The sequence below is a fragment of the Elephantulus edwardii genome, unplaced genomic scaffold (assembly GCF_000299155.1).
Source record: "Elephantulus edwardii isolate Elephantulus edwardi_28Jun2011 unplaced genomic scaffold, EleEdw1.0 scaffold00093, whole genome shotgun sequence".
NCBI classification, from domain to species: Eukaryota; Metazoa; Chordata; class Mammalia; order Macroscelidea; family Macroscelididae; genus Elephantulus; species Elephantulus edwardii.
This window is the reverse complement of record NW_006399843.1, coordinates 13,146,593-13,153,154: the sequence shown is the minus strand read 5'-3', so window position 1 is coordinate 13,153,154 and position 6,562 is coordinate 13,146,593. Positions and strand designations below refer to the sequence as shown.

The following is a 6,562-nucleotide window of genomic DNA, read 5'->3' as shown; positions in this document are numbered from 1 at the left end:
ATTTCCACTCATTCATTGTTGCACTTTTCTCCCCTCCCAACCCTCTCCCCCCCAGTATACTACCCTCTTGGAAAAGTGAAAAAAAGTTCTTTCATTGTTTTACAATCCCTCCCCCCAGGTCCACTTCACTATGTAGCCTTCTTTCTGGACTCCTGTCATGACAATAATACCTAATCACATATCCCTTTTAAACAGTTATCTCCCTCATCTGTTTCAATGCAGTATACATAATTTATCCCATCTTTCTCAGTCTCTCCCCAGCCCCAATGTCAGTCCTGTTTTACAAACAGTAGCACTATGCAGTATTTGTCCTTTTGTGACTGAGATACTTCACTCAGCATAATGTTCTCCAGGGTCACCCATTTTTAATAATATTGCATGACTTCCTTGTTTTTCAATGCAACATAGTATTCCACTGTGTGAATATACCACTACTTTTCTATCCATTCGTTTGTTAATGGGCACTTAGGTTGTTTCCAACTTCTTGCTATTGTGAACAAAGCTGTGATAAACATGTGTGTGCATATATCTGCTTGGGTATCAGTTATGGTCTCTTTGGGGTATATTCCCAGTAGTGGAATTTCTGGGTCAAATGGTATTTCTATTTGCAACTTTTTGAGAAAGCGCCATACCGCCTTCCACAGTGGTTGCACCATTTTATACTCCCACCAACAGTGAATAAGGGTTACAGTTTCTTCACAACCTCGCCAGCATTTGTTGCTCGCTGTTCTGTTGAATTTTGGTATTCTTACTGGGGTGAGATGATATCTCATAGTTGTTTTGATTTGCATCTCTCTTAAAGCTAGGGATTTTGAACCTTTCTTCATGTGCTTGTTGGCCATCTGAATGTTTTCTTTGATGAAGTTTCTGTTCATTACCTGTGCCCATTTTTCAATTGGGTTGTTTATCTTGTTGTGGTGGTATTTTTTAATTTTTTAAGTCATCATAAAAGCTATAGAGGGAGCTTTGGTGGCTAAGTGGTAAGGAGTTGCACGACCAACACAAAGGCACATAATTCAAATCTGCCAGCAGTTCTGCAGGGAAAAAAGCAGCATTCTCCTTCTGTCCAAGCTACAGCCTCTGAAAACCTGCTGGAGGGTCAACTATGGGTCAGCTCCAATTCAGCAGTACAACATCAACAATACATGTATATCAGTATTATACTGTTGTTTTAATTTGCAATCCCATAACATACTACCATACTTTCAGCATTTCTTAAGTTGAAAGAATTGAAGGGGGGGGGCGGGAATTGCACTGCTAATCCAAAGGCAGGTGGTTTGAATCCACTAGCTACTCCATGGGGAAAGAAGAGCAATCTCCTCCTATGTGATTTACAGTCTCTGAAAACCTGCTGGAGGGTCAGATATGCGTCAGGTCCTACTCAACCATATTGTTCAGGCTCAACAGCATGTAACAACAATAACAATATAACAATGAGTTGCAATACTGAAGGCTTCTATGAGAAAAATATGGAATGACACAAGAGGCATCACAGGGACAGTTATTCACTGTTGGTGGGAGTGTAAAATGGTGCAACCACTATGGAAGGCGGTATGGCGCTTTCTCAAAATTTGCAAATAGAAATACCATTTGACCCAGGAATTCCACTACTGGGAATACACCCTAAAGAAACCATAACTGACACCCAAACAGATACATGCATACCTATGTTTATTGCTGCTTTGTTCACAATAGCAAAAAGTTGGAAACAACCCAAGTGCCCATCAACAAACGAATGGACAGAGAAGCTCTGGTATATTCACACAATGGAATACTACACTGCATTGAAAAACAAGGAACTCATGAAATATTACAAAAAAAATGGGTGACCCTGGAGGACATTATGCTGAGTGAAATATCTCAGTCACAAAAAGACAAATATGGCATAATGCCACTGTTATAAAAGAAGACTGACATAGGGCTTGGGGGGAGACTGAGAAAAATGGGATAAATTATATACTGTATTGAAACAGATAAAGGAGAGAACTGTTTAAAAGGGATATATGATTAGATATTATTGTTAGGACAGGGGTCCAGAATGAAGGTAGTATAGTGGAGTGGATTTGGGGGCAAGGATTGAGTAACAATGAAAGAATTTTTTATTTTTCAAAAAGAAAAGCCAATTGGGGGGCAGGGGGTGAGCAGGGAGAAAAGTGCCACAATGAATGAATGGAAATCAAAAGTCTCTGTAAACTTTTATTAAAATAAAAACAAGAAGGTGGAAGAAATGCCCAGAATCACTTTATAAAACAGAATTGATTGATGCTCAGCCTTTTCAGGAGGTAGCATAAAATCAAGAACCAATGGAACTGAAGGAAAAAGTTCAAATTGCATTGAAGGCATTGCTAACAGAAAGGTTCTAGGAGTAGATGGAATATCAACTGAGCTGTTTCAACAAATGTATGCACTACTGGAGGTGTCATTTGTCTATGTCAAGAAATCTGGAAGATAGCTACATAGCAATCAACTGAAAGAGATCCATATGGTGACCATTCCAAAAAAAGTTAATCCAACAAAATGCAGAAATTCTAATATGACAAGAAAGTAAACTCTTTCTGAAGATAATTTAAAAACACTGAAGTTAGTGCTCCAACAGCTGTCAGAAATTCAAGCTGGATTCAGAACAGGTCATGGAATGATGATGTTACTGATTACATCAGATGGATCTTTATTGAAAGCAGAAGAATACCAGAAAGATGTTTATCTGTGTTTTATTAACTCTTCAAAGGCAGTCAACTGTGTGGAACATCAAAAATTATGGCTAACACTGAGTAGAATGGGAATCCAAAACCCTTCATTATGTTTATATGGAAATTGTACACAGAATAAGCAGCAGTCGTTCAGACAGAATAAGGGTATATTGCATGATTTCAATCCAATATATGTATACATTAGCGTTGTATCTTTTGACAATAGTTGTATACCTACCCAAGCTGTGTGCTCAGAAAAAAAAAATCAGAGAAGCTGAAATATATGAAGAAGAGCGTGGCATCAGGACTGGAGGAAAACTCATCAACAACCTGTGGTATGCAGAGGAAAGTGAACAACTTGAAGAACTGAAGAACAAGACTACTGCCTTGTTAGATCCTAACTCCACGTAACTCGTTCAATTCAAACTCACTACTGTTCTTCTGACTCATGGTGAGCCTCCACTGGGCTTCCAAGGCTGTATATTATGAGAAGAGATCACTCATCTTTCTCCTTAGGAGCCACTCGTGGCTCCAAACTGGTGGAAACACACAGCTGTAGAGTTAGAAGCACAACTGCCATGCACTACATTATCAGAGATAGATTATCATAATCTTGACATAAAGAAAACAAAAATGCTCACAACTGGGCCAATAAACAACATCATGATAAAAGGTAAATACCAAAGTGGTCAGGGATTTCCTTGTACTTGGATACAAAATCAATGCTCACAGAACAGCAATCAAAAAATCAAGAGATGATGCACTGGATCTCTTTAAAGTGCTCAAGAGCAAGGAGGTCTCTAAAGACAAGTTGTGCCTGACTCAGACCATCGTATTTTCTATGGTTTTACGTGCATATCAAATGTGAACAATGAATAACAAAAAGTGGAGAAGCAATGCCTTTCAACTGTAGCCATAGCAAAGAATATGAAATGTAACATAAGACTGACTAAAAAATAATCTCCCTTTCTGCACTTCCCACACAAGGGTCCATACTACTTTGTTCTGGTTCCTGTTGTAACTTAAAACTTCCACAATGTTCAGAGCCGATGTTGTCCTGCAGATGAAGGAGGAGGATGTCCTCAAATTCCTTGCATCAGGAATGTATTTGGGCAGCACCACCCTTGACTTACAAATGGAACAGTACATTTACAAAAGGAAAAGTGATGGCATCTTCATCATAAACCTGAAGAGGACCTGGAAGAAGCTGGTCTTGGCTGCTCCCGCCATTCTTGCCATTGAAAATCCAGTTGACGTCAGTGTCATTTCCTCCAGAAATACCGGCCAGAGAGCTGTTCTGAAGTTTGCTGCTGCTACTGGGGCCACTCCTATTGCTGGGTGCCTCACTCCTGGGGCCTTCACTAACCAGATCCAGGCAGCCTTCCGGGGAGCCTCGTCTTCTGGTGGTTACTGATCTCAGCTGACCACCAGCCTCTGACAGAAGCATCTTACGTTAACTTGCCCACTAGTACCCTGTGTAACACAGATTCTCCTCTGCACTATGTAGACATTACTATCCCTTGCAAGAACAAGGGAACTCACTCCGTGGTCTGATGTGGTGGATGCTGGCCCGGGAAGTCCTGCGCATGCGTAGCACAGTCTCCCGGGAGCACCCGTGGGAGGTCATGCCTGATCTGTATTTCTAAAGAAATCTGGAAGAGATTGAAAAGGAAGAGCAGACTGCTGCTGAAAAGGCTGTGACCAAGGAGGAGTTTCAGAGAGAATGGACTGCCCCTGCTCCTGAATTCACTGCTGCTCAGCCTGAAGTTGCAGACTGGTCTGAAGGTGTCCAGGTGCCCTCTGTGCCTGTTTAGCAGTTTCCTACTGAAGACTGGAGCACTTGGCCCGCAACTGAAGACTGGTCTGCAGCCCCCATTGTTCATACCACTGAGTGGGTCGGCACAACCACGGAATGGTCTTAAACGGTCTTTTAAAAAGTGGAAATAAGGTTGATGGAAAATAAACGTTTCATAAAAAAATAAAAAGAATAATTAGTCATGGAAGGAGTTCGGCCAAAATGCTCCTTAAAAATAAAGATTATGAGACTTCATCTGTCATACTTTAGGCATTTTATGCTGGGAAAGACATCATGCTTGGGAAAAGGGAGGGCTGGCAAAAAAAGAAGATGACACTAAAGAGGGACTGACCCAGTGCAACAATGGGGTAAAACAGCAGAGACTGTGAGCACAGTGCAGGAGCAGGTAGTGTTTTGTCCCGTTTTATGTAGGGTCACTATGAACGGGAGCTAACGACGATGACAGAGCCCTACATGTGAGTGTAGTGGTTACTCAGCTGCTGAGCAAGAGTTGGCAGCTTGAGCTCATCAGCCGATCCCCATCTTTGGACACCCTGTGAGCAGTTCTACTCAGTCAACAGGATTGCTAAATTGGAAATTATCTTATTGCAGTGGGTTTTTTTGTTTAATGATCTGGAAGGAGCACTGGTGATATTTAGCATAGTTAAGTACTCAGCTGTTAACTGAAAGGTTAGCAATCTGAACTGCCAGTTGCTTCCTGTGAGAAAGACAAACTACTGTTTTCCCCTAAAGATCACAGCCTTGGAGTCACCTTGACTAGGGGAATACAGAGGTTTGAGCAGGGACATCAGGACAGAGGGAGAGCAAACTGAAGATATGCAGATACCAAGGGTATTACTTATTCTAGCTCTGATGTACTGTTGTACCAGGGTCTTTTGGGCCTGTGTCTGCCTTATTCCTGAGTAGGCCAGAGACTCCATCTAAACCACCTTCCTACGGCAGTTCTACACTCCAGGCTGCCAGACAGGAGTTCCAGAGCAGTATTGTCTCCTGCAGGCTTACACAGCAGTCAAGTTTACTGTTTTTGTGGCTGCTATAGTTGGTGCAGCTGGTTCAGTACCAGCTCTGGCTGGAACCTGTCTCTCAAGCAACAGTTTGTAACATTTTGGGCTTTGTAATGTCTGAAACCTAGAAGCAGGAGTGGCATCCACTTCTGAAATGGCTTGCCTCCGGAAACTCTATGCACGAACAGTGCTCAGACCGTTCGTTCATAGGGTCGCCATGAGTCGTCTACAACTCGACGGCATCAAACAACAACAGTAACAATGACGACGACCAAGAGAGAGCTACGTTGGCCCAGTGGAAGGAAGCTACGCTACCAAGCCGAAGGTGGGTGATTTTCATCTGTGGCCCTCGGACAGGTTCAAATTGTTTTCCTGTCAAACATTCTTCTAGGTGGTATAGCACTGGTCTGAGTGTTGCTGTACAGAGGTAACTCGTGGTTGCTGTGATGCTGAAGACTGTGACAGTGATGTGCCAATCGTGGTAATGGGTACCCATGGTGGACAGTGTTGGCTGGAGCTTCCCGACTAAATCAAGCCTGGAAGCGGGAGTGGCATCCATTTCCGAAATGGCTTGCCTCTGGAAACTCTATGTACGAACAGTGCTCAGGCCGTTCGTTCATAGGGTCGCTATGAGTCGTCTACGACTCGACAGCATCAAACAACAACAACAATGTCTGAAGCTATGGTGCTGAATTATGTAATTTATTGGGCTATTAACAAAAAGGCGGGCAAATCGAATCCACCAACCACTCAACCACAAAACTACACCCACCACAGATACATGACCAGTCTCCTGCCGTAAAGATTTAAAGTCAGAAACCTAATGAGAGGTGCGACAACTTGACAGCAAGAGGTGGGGTTTTGGAGTGGGATTCTCATCCTCCTCGCCACGAGGCTCAGCCATCCTGCTTCCACTCCAGGAACACATTAAACAAATTCTCTCTTTGCCAGCAAATTAACACATAATGCTGAGCATCCTTGGAGAAGGACATCATGCTTGGGAGGGTGGAGGGACGGTGCAGGAGGGGAAGACCCTCTATGAGGTGGATTGA

The 6,562-nt window shown here is 42.7% G+C and overlaps 1 pseudogene; it reads left to right on the top strand.

Moving 5' to 3' along the window:
* The first annotated feature begins 3,726 nt into the window (after positions 1-3,726).
* LOC102861354 lies at positions 3,727-4,612 on the top strand (annotated as a pseudogene).
* Positions 4,613-6,562: the final 1,950 nt, after the last annotated feature.